Source organism: Lissotriton helveticus, chromosome 5_1 (genome assembly GCF_964261635.1).
Source record: "Lissotriton helveticus chromosome 5_1, aLisHel1.1, whole genome shotgun sequence".
NCBI classification, from domain to species: domain Eukaryota; kingdom Metazoa; phylum Chordata; class Amphibia; order Caudata; family Salamandridae; genus Lissotriton; species Lissotriton helveticus.
The window spans coordinates 194,050,148-194,065,468 of NC_136065.1; the positions used below are offsets into that span (position 1 = coordinate 194,050,148).

The following is a 15,321-nucleotide window of genomic DNA, read 5'->3' on the forward strand; positions in this document are numbered from 1 at the left end:
ATTAACCTACCACGGTCTTCTTCAAGATCAAGGTCACCTCTGATCCAGTCAGTGCGTTCTTCGGGGAGACGCAAGCGTACCACGTCGAGAAGGTCCCCAACGGTGAGGAGGCGATCATCACACTCTCCCAGGAGTAGAGCATCACGCCACCAATCTTCTAGAAGGCGAAGCTATAGGTCTTCCACAGGGTCGTCGGATTCCAAGGCAGACTATTCTCCGACTCTTTCCTCATCTCCTCCAGGCAGAATATCACCCATCGTCGATGTTCTAACCTTTAATGAGGTTCTCTGCGTGGGGCTGCTAAACTCCACATTGAAGTGCCGGTCTCTACCACCAAAACATCGGCGATATTTGAAACCCTGCACCAAAAGTCTTCCTCCAGACCTTTGCTTCCTCTAGTGCCTGGATTGCTGGAGCCTACATTACACAAGTTTCTTACTCCAGCAGCAGTGGGGGCTGTACCATCTAGGATATCAAAGAAATATAAGGCTTCTGACAATGATCCCTTTCTCAGGGCTGACCCTCCACAGGACTCTGTTATTGTGTCGGCGGCACGAAATAATCAGACCGGGGCAGCAGCATCGTCTGTGCCCCCTGATAAAGACAGTAAGGCTATGGACTCTGTAGGGAAGAGAATGTGCACTACCTCGGCTTCCTACATGAAAGTAGCCAGCGCCTCGGCCCTGCTGGGTCGATATGATCGCTCATTATGGGACTCCCTGTCACGCTTCACAGAGAAGGTCCCAAAAGAGGACAAACAAGATTTCCTTGAAATCCTGCATGACGGTGGCCTAGTAGCCAATCAAGTGATCAGTGCAGCGGCGGATGCTTCAGATCTAGCTGCACATGGCTATTCGCATGGGATTTATGCTCGACGCTCAGCTTGGCTGAGACTGACAGGACTGAAACCTGAAGCACAGCATCGGATTCTTAACCTTCCTTTCAATGGATCATCACTCTTCGGATCTCATGCCGATGATGAGATGTTTCGAATGAAAACCGAGCTTGACACGGTTAAAGCTGTGGGTTTCGAAAAGAGGAAGGACTTCAGGCAACGGTACAGTCCTTACGACCGACAACAAAACCAACAGAGGGTTCAAACCCCTCAATGGTCCTCACAACATAATCAAGGACGGTCACAATTCTCCCAGCGTCGTCCTGGTAGAGGAAGAGGTGGCTATTCAAGACAGTCCACACCTGCTGCCAAGCAACAGCAACAAAAGCAGTGAGTGCTTGCTTCCACTATCTCTGTTACCCACTCCGGTGGGGGGAAGTATACATTTTTACTTGGAAGAGTGGACAAAAATCACACTAGACTGGTGGGTGCTGAATATTGTAAAGAATGGGTACACCATCAAATTCAAGTCCCCTCCACCTTCCATTCCTCCTAAAAAGACTGTCACCCATCTTATAAATCTCTTGAGGGAAGAGGTGTCTGCTCTACTCCTAAAGAACGCCATCAAGGAGGTCCCACGGCAACAACGTCGGCAAGGGATCTACTCCCGATATTTTGTGGTCCCAAAGAAAGGTCCAAACAAGGAGTTTAGGCCTATACTAGATCTCAGACGTCTCAACAAATTCATTCTCCGAGAAAAGTTCAGAATGCTGGCATTACATAAAATAATACCGCTTCTGCTTCAAGGGGACTGGATGTGTTCCATAGATCTTCAAGATGCCTATTTCCACATACCAATCTCTCCAAAGCATCGGAAGTTCCTACAGTTTCACATCCAATCAAACCATTTCCAATTCACGGTCCTGCCTTTCGGGCTGAAGTCGGCTCCTTGCACTTTCTCAAAGTGCATGGCAGTAGTAGCGGCTTTCTTGAGGAAACAGCACATATTTGTCTATCCTTACCTAGACGACTGGCTTCTCAAGAGTGCGTCTCCCTCTTTTCTGCAACAACATCTCACGCAATGTATTCATCAGTTGCATCGGCTCGGGCTGCATGTAAACTTCAAGAAGTCCTTCCTCAATCCAACACAGAGGATACTCTATCTAGGCACAACTCTGGACTCAGTCAACGCAAGAGCGTATCCTTCGGGGGAGAGACTATCATCCATTCTCCTCAAGTGTCAAACTCTCTTGAAAACACCTCAGCCTACAGCCAGGCAGATTTCCTCCCTACTGGGGTCTATGGCCTCGTGCATTTTTCTCGTTCCAAACGCCAGGCTTCACATGAGACCTCTGTAGCAGACTCTGGAGGATCAGTGGTCCTAAATCTCCAATCGCTGGAAGGACAGGTTGTCAATACCTCTGTCAGTCCGACTCTCCATCAGATGGTGAATGCGACGCATTAATCTCATCGTGGGAGTCCCTTTTCAAGAGGACATGCCTCAACAGACTCTGGTGATGGATGCGTCCCTTCCGGGATGGGGCACTCATATGGGATCATTACAGATCCAAGGAATGTGGTCAGAGAAAGAGCAACTATACCACATAAACATGCTGGAACTCAGAGCTGTACATCTAGCTCTCAAAGCGTTCTTTTCGTTAATAACCTCGACCTCTCTGCTTGTTCGGACAGACAACACAACAACGATGTACTACCTGAATAAGCAGGGCGGAACAAGATCCAGACCCCTGTCTCTGGAAGCACAGGCAATCTGGAAATGGCTTCTGGCAAGGGATATGAGAATATCTGCAGGTCACTTGCCGGGCTTCCTCAATGTTCAAGAGGACGACCTAAGCAGGCACTTCACAGAAGCACACGACTGGGTGCTAAAACAAAAAGTAGTACAAGGTATCTTCCACAACCAGACATCGATCTTTTTGCGAATGCAGAAAACGCAAAATGCTGTGTCTTCGCCTCCAGGTACCCGTCACCAGGGTCCAAGGGGATTGCTCTGTGGATAGACTGGTCAGAGACATTACTCTATGCTTTTCCACTGATTCCACTCATTCCCTTGGTGATCAGGACGCTGTACGAGGCCAATACAGACATCATCCTAGTTGCTCCAGATTGGCCTGCGCCAGTGGTGGTATCCGGACCTTCTTCACTTATCTGAAGTACCACACAGGAGGCTGCCATGTCATCCAGATCTGCTGACCAGGGCGAGCGGCAAGGTGTTACACCCCAACCTGCCATCCCTGAGGTTAGCAGCATGGCTCCTGAGTTCATCCAATACGGGCATTTAGGCCTCTCACAGGACTACATTCAGATTTTAAAAGAGGCTAGGAGAGCTTCTACAAGAAAGGCTCATGCTTTTAAGTGGAAGTGCTTTTTCATGTGGTGTACTGCCGAAGGTCATGACCCTATTCGAGGTCAAGAACAGGTACTGTTGCCATACTTACTGTCTTTGGCCAAAGCAGGTTTATAGTATTCCTCCTTAAAAGTTCACCTGGCAGCGATAAAAGCATATAGAAAGTCTCCCACTCAGGCTTCTTTCTTTCAAATGCCAGTTGTAAAGGATTTCCTAGAGGGCCTCAAGAAAGTCTATCCTCCTGTTAGGGCTCCTTCTCCTCCCTGGGAGCTAAATGTGGTCCTATCTAAACTAATGGCCCCCCCATTCGAGCCCATTCATAAGGCTTCCCTGCAACACCTGTCATGGAAGACTGCTTTTCTCTTGGCAATCACTTCTGCGCGCAGGGAAAGCAAGATACAGGCCTTATGCTCTACAGAGCCTTATCTCGGTTTTCACGCGAATAGAGTGGTGTTACGTACTCACCCGAGGTTCCTCCCTAAGGTGGTCTCGGATTTTCACATTAACCAGTCAGTCACTCTTGCCACTTTTTTTGCCAATCCGGACACTCCGGCTGAGAGAGCTCTGCACTCTGTGGATTTAAAACGAGTGTTGAAATTCTACCTTGATAAAACAAAGAGTGTACGAAAGTCCGACCAACTGTTTGTAAATTATGGTCCGTTGAATACAGGGTTTCCTGCCTCTAAAAGGTCCATTTTCAGATGGATAGTGTTATGCATTTTGTTATCTTATCAGTTGGCACAAATGCAGCTCCCGGGCAAGCCAAGAGCACCTTCTACAAGAGGCAAACCTGCTACTATGAGGAGCGCGCGGCAGCGGCTGCAAGATGGCCGTGTCCTGAGAGGGCTCGCAGAATCGGCACTTTCCCTAAACGCGAAGGGAACACTTTCTGCCCTCATTCCTGCCTTTCTCCAGCAATATCGACGTCGGAAACTACCCGGATCATGGTGACGTGAGTTACGACTTTCGAAATGTGAATCAAGGTGTGTTTTGCAGTCTCTTCAGTTCTGGGTACCTGCGCCTCATTCACGCGGCCGCCATTTTGAGCGTTTGATCGGACGTGAATGCAATCTGCTTCATGAAAGTACTGCGCTTGATTTTCTTCATCAAAATGCGCATATAATGACTCTGCCTTTAAGCTGCTGTTACCTCAGTCCTTGAATAATTTTCATGAAGCAAGCGTTTCCTTCTCCTTAACACCGTTAATATTGCTGTGGTCTGAGTTGCATGCTGTCTTTTGTGCGTCAGGAGCTGCACAACACTAATTTTCCTCACGGAATGGAGCTTACTTGAACACTGCTCCTACAACTGAGAAAGAGCAACAATATTCTACTTGTGCCTCTCATTTCATTGCTGTTAACATTTTTTTGCTCTAACTAACGCACGCTTTAACTAGAGCTGGCTCTTTTTTCTCCTCGACTCTGTTAGAATGATTGCTATTTGTCATTCATATTGCCTCTAGCTTTTCTGGTTATATGGCTGTGCTCCTTTTGTCGGCACTGATCAATGCTCGCTAAACCTGCACTTTTGTTTACTCTTAGAGGCCAATACATGCATCAGTCTGTAAAAAATGTTCGCAACAATTGGTACTTGCTCTAATGTTTTGCCTTACCCTTGGACGGATGCCAATTCTTCTTGTGTCCATGAGGGCCTCCTCTGGTTTTCAATTGGTCACCCTCTCACCGTCCTTTTGCTAACCTGCTTCTTTGTACCAGCTATTTTGTTTTTTGGTCCCTTTATCCTGTGTCTGGACCTGTTTTCCTGTTCAGTGTTTTCTCTAATTTTTCCAATATGGAGCTAACACATTCTAATAAACCACTAAGTGCCTCTGGATCTGCTTCTGGGGGTCGTAAGGATTCTTCAAGCAATAACAGTAAACGTCTAAAGAAAGACCCCTCTTCTCCGACTAAATCTCCTCTTCCTATTACTTTAGGAGATATTATGGATGAACTGCGACTTATTCGTCCATTCACGACAAACACTACTACCACTCTCCAAAGGATAGAGGAAAACTGGTCTGGCCTGGACATGAGATTATCTGATGTCGAACAAAAGATAAGTGGATGTCAGGATGTCATGGCAAAAGTTGAGACTCTTACTAAAAAAGTAATCCTACTGAAAAAATCCACCGAGGATTTGGAAAATCATAATCGGCGTAATAATTTACGAATTTACGGCATACCAGAAGGTTCAGAAGGGTTTGACATGGTTCTCTTCTTGAAAACTTAAGTCTTACAAATTGCTGGTCTCCCAAAGACTGTTGACTGTAACATCCAAAGAGCTCACAGATTGGGTCCTCGAAATGCATCCTCATCTACTAAACCAAGAGGTATCATTGCCTATTTTATGCTATAGTCTGACTTAATGTGCATTCTTGCTGCAGCCAAGCAACACAAACAGATGTTCTAGTCAGGTCATAAAATCTTCTTCAATCAAGATGTGTCCAAGCCCACTGCTAATAGACGCAAGGAATTCCTAGACCTTCGGCCGGCTTTGAAGTCAATGAACGCTCGCTATGGTCTTACACATCCTTGTTTCTTTAAGGTGACTTATAAAGACAGAACTTTTTCTTTTGATGACCCTGCTGACCTTCGGAAATTCATCCACACTCACCGAGAAGAGCAGATAGAACTCAGCAAACATTAATTGTTTTCGTTATGCTCTTATAAGTTTACCTCCTGTTTTCCCTTTCAGGTCAATGCAATTGTCTTGTATTTCAGTTAATTGTTATCTGTTCTTTTGTCTGTTTTAGGTTCATCCTGTGCTATGGTCGAGGATTTCCGCGTGTTTCATTCGTGTGTTTACTAGTTTGGTGTTTTCCGTTGCTATGTTCCCCAACACCCTGGTAAGCTCCCCTTTATATTGTTTTATATTGTCTTATAGTCTCCTTGTCTACTATGTTTCGTTTGGACTTGCTCATCCCTTCATTCCTATCTAATTCCATATTGTCGATTCTGTCCTCGTTTCCCTCCCAGTGATGTGGTTGTCTTGGTTCCTCTCCCCCGCCCCCACTCCCTTTATATTGCTTGTTTTTCTTTCATTGAATACTATGACTAAAGCCCCTTGGCTTCTTGTCATCTTCTCTTTCTTCATCCTTTTGGGAGATGCTACTCCCGATTTCCTATCCTTTTCTCCCATTTCCCTCTTCTTCTTCCCTTTCCTTTCTCTTTTCCTTCTCCCATCAGTGTGTTTTCTTCCTCTTCCTTTTAACTTACTCACTTCCTTATGTCCCAATGGTGGTTTTACCTTTTTTTCTATTTCCTCTTCCTTGGCAACATTTTTCTTGCATACCTTCTATTATATTCTTCTCTCTTTCTTGTACTCTCAACTCTGAATTTGTATTGCTTTTTTGTTCTGCTTTGGCTCTTTCTTCTGTGGTGGCCACAAAGATTATTTCCTTTTCCTTCTGCTCTTTCTTGTATTCTTCATTTTTTTATTAATGGTTTAAACTTTTTCTATTCTCTTTCCCTCTTTTTTAACTGGTCTACACTCTTTTTCCTAATCCCTTTTCACTTTCCACTATGAGTGGTCTTCGCATCATCTCATGGAATGTTAAGGGTATCTGCAATCCTGTTAAAAAGCAACGTGTTTTGTCCCATTTAGCACTATTGAAATGTAAAGTTGCTTTGTTGCAGGAAACACATCTCACTGTAGTGTAGTTCCTATATTCCCAATAGGCTCTGCGCATTGGAATAACATAAACGGCAGTTTAGACGTAGGACTGAGGTCATCTAGGTCTCTACTGAATATGTTAGACGAATTAGGTTTGCCAGCTAGCTCAGAGGTCACTAGAAACGTTCTCAAATGTTCAGGAAGAAGTTAACTTTCCTGATTAGACAAGAAGGGATTCGTTTCTGACAACCGCATGAACATGACAACTTTGCTCCCCCAGAATAAAGAGTATATCTCCAGAGTTGTGTGAAAACAATTGACAGCTATTTCACTCAGTCAATCGTGCATGCTTAATTTCACCAGGAGTGCAGAGAAATAGAGAGAGGCGTTTTCAATAAAAGTTGTTATTTATTGAGCAGTCTTCTTTCTCATGCAAGAGAAATGAATTGCCACAATTGCAATACTTGTCATAAAGTAAAGTGCGTACAGTAAAAGGAGTATTATGAAATAATACTGTAAAAGCATTGATATGGTTTCTTAGCCATATGATACTTTAAAATGGATAAAATATATACATACATAAAAACATTGACTAACGTACTCAACTGGTGCTTCTAATATACACCTACCCCGGTGTACCTGACCTAAGCCTAATACGTGGGAAGGAGTAAGTAAGTTGCAGTTTAAGTTAAGTTGTTTTTTTGCCAAGAATCTGAATCAAGAAATCTCTCACGGTTTTAGTCAGCTCCGTACCTTGGTTATAGAATGAAGGAGGTCTTGTATCTCTCTCTCAGGACTCGATCTCCCAGCAACCCGCAAGGGTGACTGGAAACGCCGGACCTGGAATTTCTCGGCAGGAGAAAAGACAGCGTCTCTCTCAGTGCGTCAAATGGGAGGGTCGGCTTCCTTCAGCACTCGCATCAGCTGGGCGTCGGGCAAGAAAATAGCCACTCTGCTCCAAACCACCGTGTGTTTGCTTAAGGCAACGTTGGTATATTTATACCTGAAAGGTGCCGAGTTTGACGTAAGGTTGGACATAAGACGTCACTAAGAACTAACAGTTCTTTCTGGACTCCAGGAGTTCTTGTGCAAATCAAAACAAAATTAGGGGGAATTCCCGGGCTGCTGGAGGCTTGGTTTGTTTAAAGAAAACGTTTTGCTTTCTAGGAGTCTATGGGAGAAGCCTTGCCGTATTTGGACTGCTTTGGCTATGCCTAAATATGGACATGATTCTTATGCCTTTATAAGGATATGTTTTGTTATAACCACATAAGGGCATGAATCGGGGATATCTAATTAGGGTCCTAGATAGATTCACAACACCCACTCCACGTATTATGTCAATCATTACTAAATACTAAGCAATACTCTACGTCTATCAAGCAGTTGTATCATTCAGATAATGCATATATAAATATCGGCTGAATGAATTGCGAAAATTGCATTTATGAAATGGCTCTAAATACAGAAAAGAAGGTCGAGACCATTTCATCACATATTTATACAATACTGTACATGTGCTAGAGGCTAAGTCAAAATATTGTCTCTAGTGTCTCTAAGAGTAGAAGCTCTGTTCTCTAAGAATAGTTCTACTTTAAGCAGATTACCGTGTGCCCAAAAAAAGGTAAATATTTTGGAAGTGGAAAAAATAATTTCGCTTTCGGGGGAAAAAATAGTTCCAATTGTGTTCAGCAGTGTTGTTTATCAAAAACTGAAGGCCGAATTCAGAGTTCAGGGAACGCTGTGTGCTCATTGTTTTAAAAGTTATTCTCGTTGTTAGGGGAGAACATCATATCAGACAGGGTTGCGAAAAATTGGTCTACAACAGTAGGTGAGAGTTCAACCAAGTTCGAAAATGCTGAAATTGTGCAAATGTGAGAATCATTGCTATCATCAATGTCTGGATCAGCAATGCTCACAGAAGGTTGTTCCTGTGTGGTGCTGCTTTCATCTCGTACTTCACCGCCACCTAATCGTAATAGTGAAGTCTCAACGAATGCCGTCATCAGAATAGGTAGCCGCTGGGGACAACACGTTGCATGAGCCGTTACCGAACCAAGCAAAGTATCGATATCCATAGGTACTGCTGATGGTAGTGTAAGACAGACGTCCAACACGCATTCTTCTCCGCATAGCAGAAATCGAAGCACAGGTAAGATGCAATCTTGCCAGATTGGTCTGAATGAAAGAAACCAGGTTGCACTTAGATCTCTTAGCCGGGCAAAGCCGAGGACTGTAGTGATTCGGTCTCGGTAGCGTATTGCTTGGATTGTTTCTTCCATTGTACCTGGAGTTTTGTCTCTGGCTTGGCTTGCCATATCGGAGCAGAAGGATCAAAAATAAAATTCCTGCTACGTGTCCCAAAAGAAGAGGCAGGCCGCCGAATAACGAATGCACAAAATTCAGGAAAATGCCCAGAACTGTTTCAAAGGGTGCTAACAGTCCCGAAAAAATTGTCTTAAATACATGTGCAATGCCACAGGTATCAGACATGTTTAAAATTTGGCTTAACATTTCTACGAAATGTACGGGGCAATTTGTTGATAATAGGGAATGTATCTCTGCCTCTGTCCTTGCAACTTGCAGATCATACGTCTCTTTGGACGAGGTTAAAGGCACAGTTGTCTGTAAAAGAATAGACTTCATTCTGCTTAAAGTATCAATTCGAATAGAAGGGATATTCAAAGAAGGCCATATTGCCGCCTCCATGTCTGGATTGCCGTTTGGATACAATACTTGTATACAACAAATGACCCTGTAAGTGACGGTTATGAGATAGGCTTTTCCTGGCACCATGCCACCACAGCTGTGGTCACTTATTAGAACACTAGCAGCCCGTCCCGACCTTGTCCGGGAGCAATCATGGCTTAGGGCCCCCACCTGCCCTGACGTAGTGCAGTATTATGGCTGTAAGTTTATTTTGGAGGCTTTTGTAACCTGCACACGTTTGTTAACTTGCACGCTCCTCACTGCCCACGTCACTTTTTGTCACCTGCAGACGTTTCTGTGACTTTTTCCTCCTGTAATGGGATGTTTGCTACCCGCTTCACGTTTCTTTTTCCGCGGCCGCTGGCGCCCTGCCCACGTTTCTCTAGCTGCACGATCCTCACTGCCCACGTCACCGCCGCCCTTTTTTCCTCCTGTAATGAGCTGTTTGCTACCCGCTCCACGTTTCTTTTTCCGCGGCCGCTGGCGCCCTGCACACGTTTCTTAACCTGCACGCTCCTCACTGCCCACGTCCCCGCCGCCGCCTTTTCCTCCTGTAACGAGCTGTTTGCTACCTGCTCCATGTTTCTTTTTCCACGGCCGCTGGCGCCCTGCACACGTTTCTTAACCTGCACGCTCCTCACTGCCCACGTCCCCGCCGCCACTTTTTCCTCCTGTAATGGGCTGTTTGCTACCCGCTCCACTTACCTGCACGCTTTTCTTTTTCCTGTGGCTCGCTCACCGCTCCTCTCTGCCTCCACTTTCACCCTACCTCATCCGCCGCTCAGCGCTCCTCCCCGCCGCTGCTCCTCACTGCCTGCCCTCCGATCGCCGCTCATGTCCGCTGCTTCTCGCTCTGATCGTCACTGCTCCTCCCCGCGCTGTACGCCGCTCCTCCTGATGTCAGGACGCACGTCGCGGCCGGCGCTACTTTTTAAATAACGTTTATTTTTAAAATGTATATAGCCTATAACCATCTACACACCCTTACAATTTCAACGGTGTATCGGGTGTGTAGATTGGCGCTGTGGTTCCCAAGTTCACCCGCCTCAAAGCCTGAAAGTTCTTGCTTTATTATAGTAGTATAGATAACTGCCGTTGCAAAGCTGTCTGAAAAAAGGCTCTATCTGTGTTGCAGGAGTGCCGTGCAGGTGACATGAAAGGTTATTTGATGAACCTTCGCAGGCTCCATGCAAGTTAATACCTTGACACAGAAGTGTACCGCTTAGTGATTTTTTACAATTGTTACCACTAAGAAATACCTCTTTTTTCCCTTCACTATAAAATTTGTGTGTATAAGGTAAATCCCAGGTTGATTTGATGTATCCTTTACCCAACCTTTCATACAGGCCTGCTGGTATATACTTTTGGCAATATTTAAACTGGAAAGTTGTTATTGGGATTGTAATCGTTCCATGTATTATCCATTCAATGACAGGTCTCTCTGACATTGTAAATGGTAATCTCTCAAGTTTTTCAATGCTCAGAATCGTATAGTCTGCTCCTTTTTGTGCCAAACTGATTTGTTTATCAGTAAGGTTAAAGATAGAAAATAATGACGTTGTGTTGATTAGACGCCATGGCACGTACCCTGAACGTAGGTTTTGCAACGTCCAGCCTAGCTGTACAATAGAACGTAATTGGGACTGACCATGTTGTAACATTAGCAAGTCCTGCTCTATTATATCAATAGCAGATGATACAAAGCTGTCCAGTGAATAAATTCTGGAGGACAGAGTCGTTAACACATTGTCCACTACAGAAAGGGATTTTTCCAAATTTATACGATCAATTTCTCGTATTTTTTCTGCAGTTTCAATTTGCATTACTTTCCAAGCTTCGTTGTGAGCAGCGTATATAACGGCGTATATGAAACATTTTTGACGCTGTTTGCAAGGTTCCAGTATGAAATCTCGCAAGACAGCACCTTCTTTAAGTAAAGTCAAGTGTTGCTTAATTTCTGGCAGTGTGGATTTCTGTAGCCACTCAAGGCATAGTTTTCCTACACTATATGTTGTAACTATCCCTGGATGTTGTCTCTGGGAATATCTTGGGTCTGGCCTGTTCTGTTTGAACCCCTGTGTTTTGTTCAGGAATCTTTCTTGACAGTTATTTGTGTCTGTGGGCCAGATTAACCATTTTTTCCAATCAGGATTTGTTCTGTTTTGGTGTAAAATATGGGATACGTCTATCTCAACATCTGTAGTGCTATTACTATCAGGTATGGGCTTCGGAAAAGACGGTTTGTTTAAGTCTTTTATCTTGGCTAAACCAAGACAGGTTGTCTGTTGAATGGTGTCATTCAGGAATATTATCTGTTCTGGGATCATGCAGGCTCTAAATAATGCTTCTAAACCTTGTACCTGCCAGTCTTTTGAACCCCAGATGGTTTTTGTTTCAGTGTTGTTTTTCTAAAATTCAAAACCAAATGTAGACATTTTATCATAAAATTTTTCAGGATAAATCAATTTAGTATTTGTCAACATTGTTTTCATTCCTGTCTTATTTAACATTTTAAAATAAAACGTTTCTGGATCACTGTTGTTAAACCCTGAGAAGTATGTGAATTTCTCATAAAAATGTTTTTGAACTGCCTTTTGGCGGCGTTGGACAATGTTCCCATTGATTATAAGTTAAAACATTTCTAGGTTGAGCAGATTTATGCAAATAGTGATGACCATAGTGGTTAAAACAGTACATTTCTTCATAGTTCGATGAACCCTGTAAATAATCATGTTCTGTAAATTTTGCTGACATTACTAAATCTTACATCATATTATTAATATTTTCAAAGTCCCAATCATCAGAGAAAGTACTTGGTGTCACAAAGTCACTTAAGGAAACCTTAAATTGGTGTGGATATTTCAAGAGCTCAATCGGGCCATAGATTTCATAATCCGTTTTGTCCCATGCTACCCCACCGGGTATTGGATTGGCTGTGATGTTCACTGATGACAGTTCTCTTTTTTCGATGTGAGAGGATCTGTGAGGCTTTAGGACCAAGTTGATGTTCTGACTTGCTGTGTCCATTGTACTATATTTTCCATCAATAAATCTACCCAAACATAAAACCATGATGAGCCAAAGTAGGAGGAAAAGTACACCTAACACAATCCAAAATTCAATCCATGGTGAAATCAGATATGTTTCTTTTAGTTGATGAAAGAGTTCAGTCATTTTTTCTGTGAAAGTTTTTGTTGCTGGCGTTTCTTCATGTTCACTTGGATCATCAGAAAAGTCATCGAAATTGATGAAGTAGCCAGATGCAGTTCTGTCAATTGTTGCAATTGCTTCTGGATTTTCATTTGTCTTTGCATTTTTCTTTCTTTCATTAGTATAGTCTGAGGCTACATAGTTGTAGACAGGCATTTCTTGACGAACTGTTGCAATTTGGGTTTCAAGAGGCACAAGTTACATGGCTTTGTTGCATAGTCCTTTTTTATTCACTGCAGGTTTCTCAAATGTGATTAGTCTCTCAGTTTGAACCTCTTGGATTGTAGCAAGATTTGGTCTTCTGCTATTTCTTGGGAGTCCACTGGGCCTACTACTTATTATTGGCCACATGATTGCGGTCTTACTAGGTCGATGGATACAACTCTGTTCTCCTTTTTACCAGCAAGGGGCGGTAGTACTATTGATCTTGTTTCGCTGACAGCTAAGACAGGTACTGCTTTTCTGTAAGAAGGCCCAAATTCCTTCTTCACCGCGATCTTTTCTCTGACTAGATCCCCAATCTTTGGAATCCAGACAGGTCTTGCTGGGACAGGTGGTTTCTCTTCAGTGGCTGTTGGCTTTAACTTTGTGTTACTAAGACTTCTTCTTGTTTCATTTAAGTCCTGTAAGACAGCCAAACGATCTTTGATATCAAAGGCTTTTTCTTTTACCACTGAAGTCTGACAATCTAAGTCCTGGATTTTCATTCTAGTGCCGAACAATAGTTCATATGGAGTGATACCTTTTAGAGAATTTCTTGGCAGATTGTTAATACTACGTTGGACACTTGTTAAATGTTTGACCCACCCATCACCCGAACCTAATACCCTCGCCGTTATAGATTGCTTTATGTCACGTTTTTTTCTTTCCACTACCGCATTTCCCTCAGGATGGAAGGGAGAAGAGTACCGCAATGCAATGCCCATGCTGGTCATGGCCTCTTTGTAAGCTCGAGAGCTAAATGCAGGACCCTGGTCAGAATGTAGCACGCCAATTGCGTATGTGCCGATAAAGACTCGCAAATCTTTTATAACAGTTCTGGCGTCAGCCGAGCGCTGGTGCCTACATTTTAAGTGAATCTAGTCTTAATAATTATTGGAACGCATTTTTCCGGCTGGATTTCTGCGTATAGATAGCCTGATGCTTTCTAATAAAGGTGTCCTGGCAGTAGTCTGGTCCGGTTCACAACTGCGATCTCTGTTGCAGTCTGGACAATCCATTGCAAATTTGTAATTTTGCAGGCTCATCCCCGGCCACCAGTATTCTGATTGTAATTCTTTTAGAGATTTCACGATCTCTTGGTGCCTTAGACCCTGTCCCATGTGTGCTTCTTGAATCAAGTAAGCCCTCCGGTTCGTGTTTGGAATTACTCTATCCCCCACTCCAGGGATTTGAGCAAAAGGAACGGAGTTTGCATCAATTATGTATGTATTACTGAGTGGATAGTTGAGAGGTAATGCTGCATAGTCGCCTTTTAATGAGACTTTTACTGCCAGCATGGTTTCTCCATCTATGTGTTTTTTAGAACGCTTTTTTGTGGCTACGGAAGCCGGTTGAACCACTGCCGCTGTTGCTCTGTTAGCCAATGAATTCCCTGCAACGTGAATGCCATCACGTTGATGACTCAGTGTATGTATCACGTGAGTCTTTTGTAGTTCTGTAAAAGAACTACTTGTTCCCAGAGCTTTTTATGCTTTATTGTGGCACCGGTGTCATCTTTGTAACCGTTTTTGATCCATGTCTGCATGTCATTATTGTAAGACTGGACGCATTATTGCGAATCGCACAATATTAGTGTGGGGAATTCGCGATCGGCATTTTCAAGCGCCATCTTTAAAGATCTTATTTCAGCTCGCTGAGCTGTACAGTTTCTGAGTGATTCAGTTTTTGTAATTATCGGTCTGAATTTACCTAAGCGCCAGCGACCTTTAACAATCGCGCACACTGGATTGTAAGATTTTTTATCCACAACGTAGTGTTGTGCAAATCTGTCTGTGTAGATTACGTGGCTGTATTGTTCGAGAGGCAGAATTTCGATTGGCAGAGGATAATCATGTTCGTATTCTAGATCTAGTTTCACGTCTTCTGCAGCAAGAGAATTTTCCCATTGTGTCCATTTTGGATCTAATGCCACTGCATTTGGAATGCGTGGTCTTGTCACTGCCTCAGGGGCTGATACTGCTGTTAAAACAGATATGCTTTTGCCTTGGACTAGGGCTCTTTCTTTTGCTACAGCAGTTTGAACCGCAGTTAGAGTTTTTTCAGTTGAACTGAATTTCATTTCAGCTTGTGTGTACAAGTGTGATTTGTAAGCTATAGGTACCGTTTCTCCCTCATTAGAGGTCAGGTATGTGAATCCGCATCTTCCTGGGATGACTCGGATTACAAGGTTGCGTTCATTTGCGTGTGTTTGCAGTTTTGTTTTAGTTAACATGTCTGTTTGTAATGATCTTAATTTTTCTGTGTGTTTCTGCGTCCAATTAATTGGTTTGAAATCAGGTTTTATTAATTCATAGAGAGCTTTAACCCTCTCTGCATAATTTAGAATGTATGTTCTTCCGAAATTCAGGAAACCTAGTATTGATTG

General features: G+C 43.5%; 1 long non-coding RNA gene across 3 annotated transcripts in view; it reads left to right on the forward strand.

The window, feature by feature from the left end:
• LOC144754316 (uncharacterized) overlaps positions 1 to 15,321 on the forward strand; it is a 315,958-nt gene that overhangs the window by 220,146 nt on the left and 80,491 nt on the right. The window contains exon 4 of one of the 3 annotated variants that reach the window (XR_013594694.1): positions 5,956 to 6,048. The exons of the other annotated variants lie outside the window; for them this stretch is intronic. This is a non-coding gene — a long non-coding RNA (uncharacterized LOC144754316). The remainder of the gene's footprint in view (positions 1 to 5,955; positions 6,049 to 15,321) is intronic. 3 annotated transcript variants of the gene reach the window in all.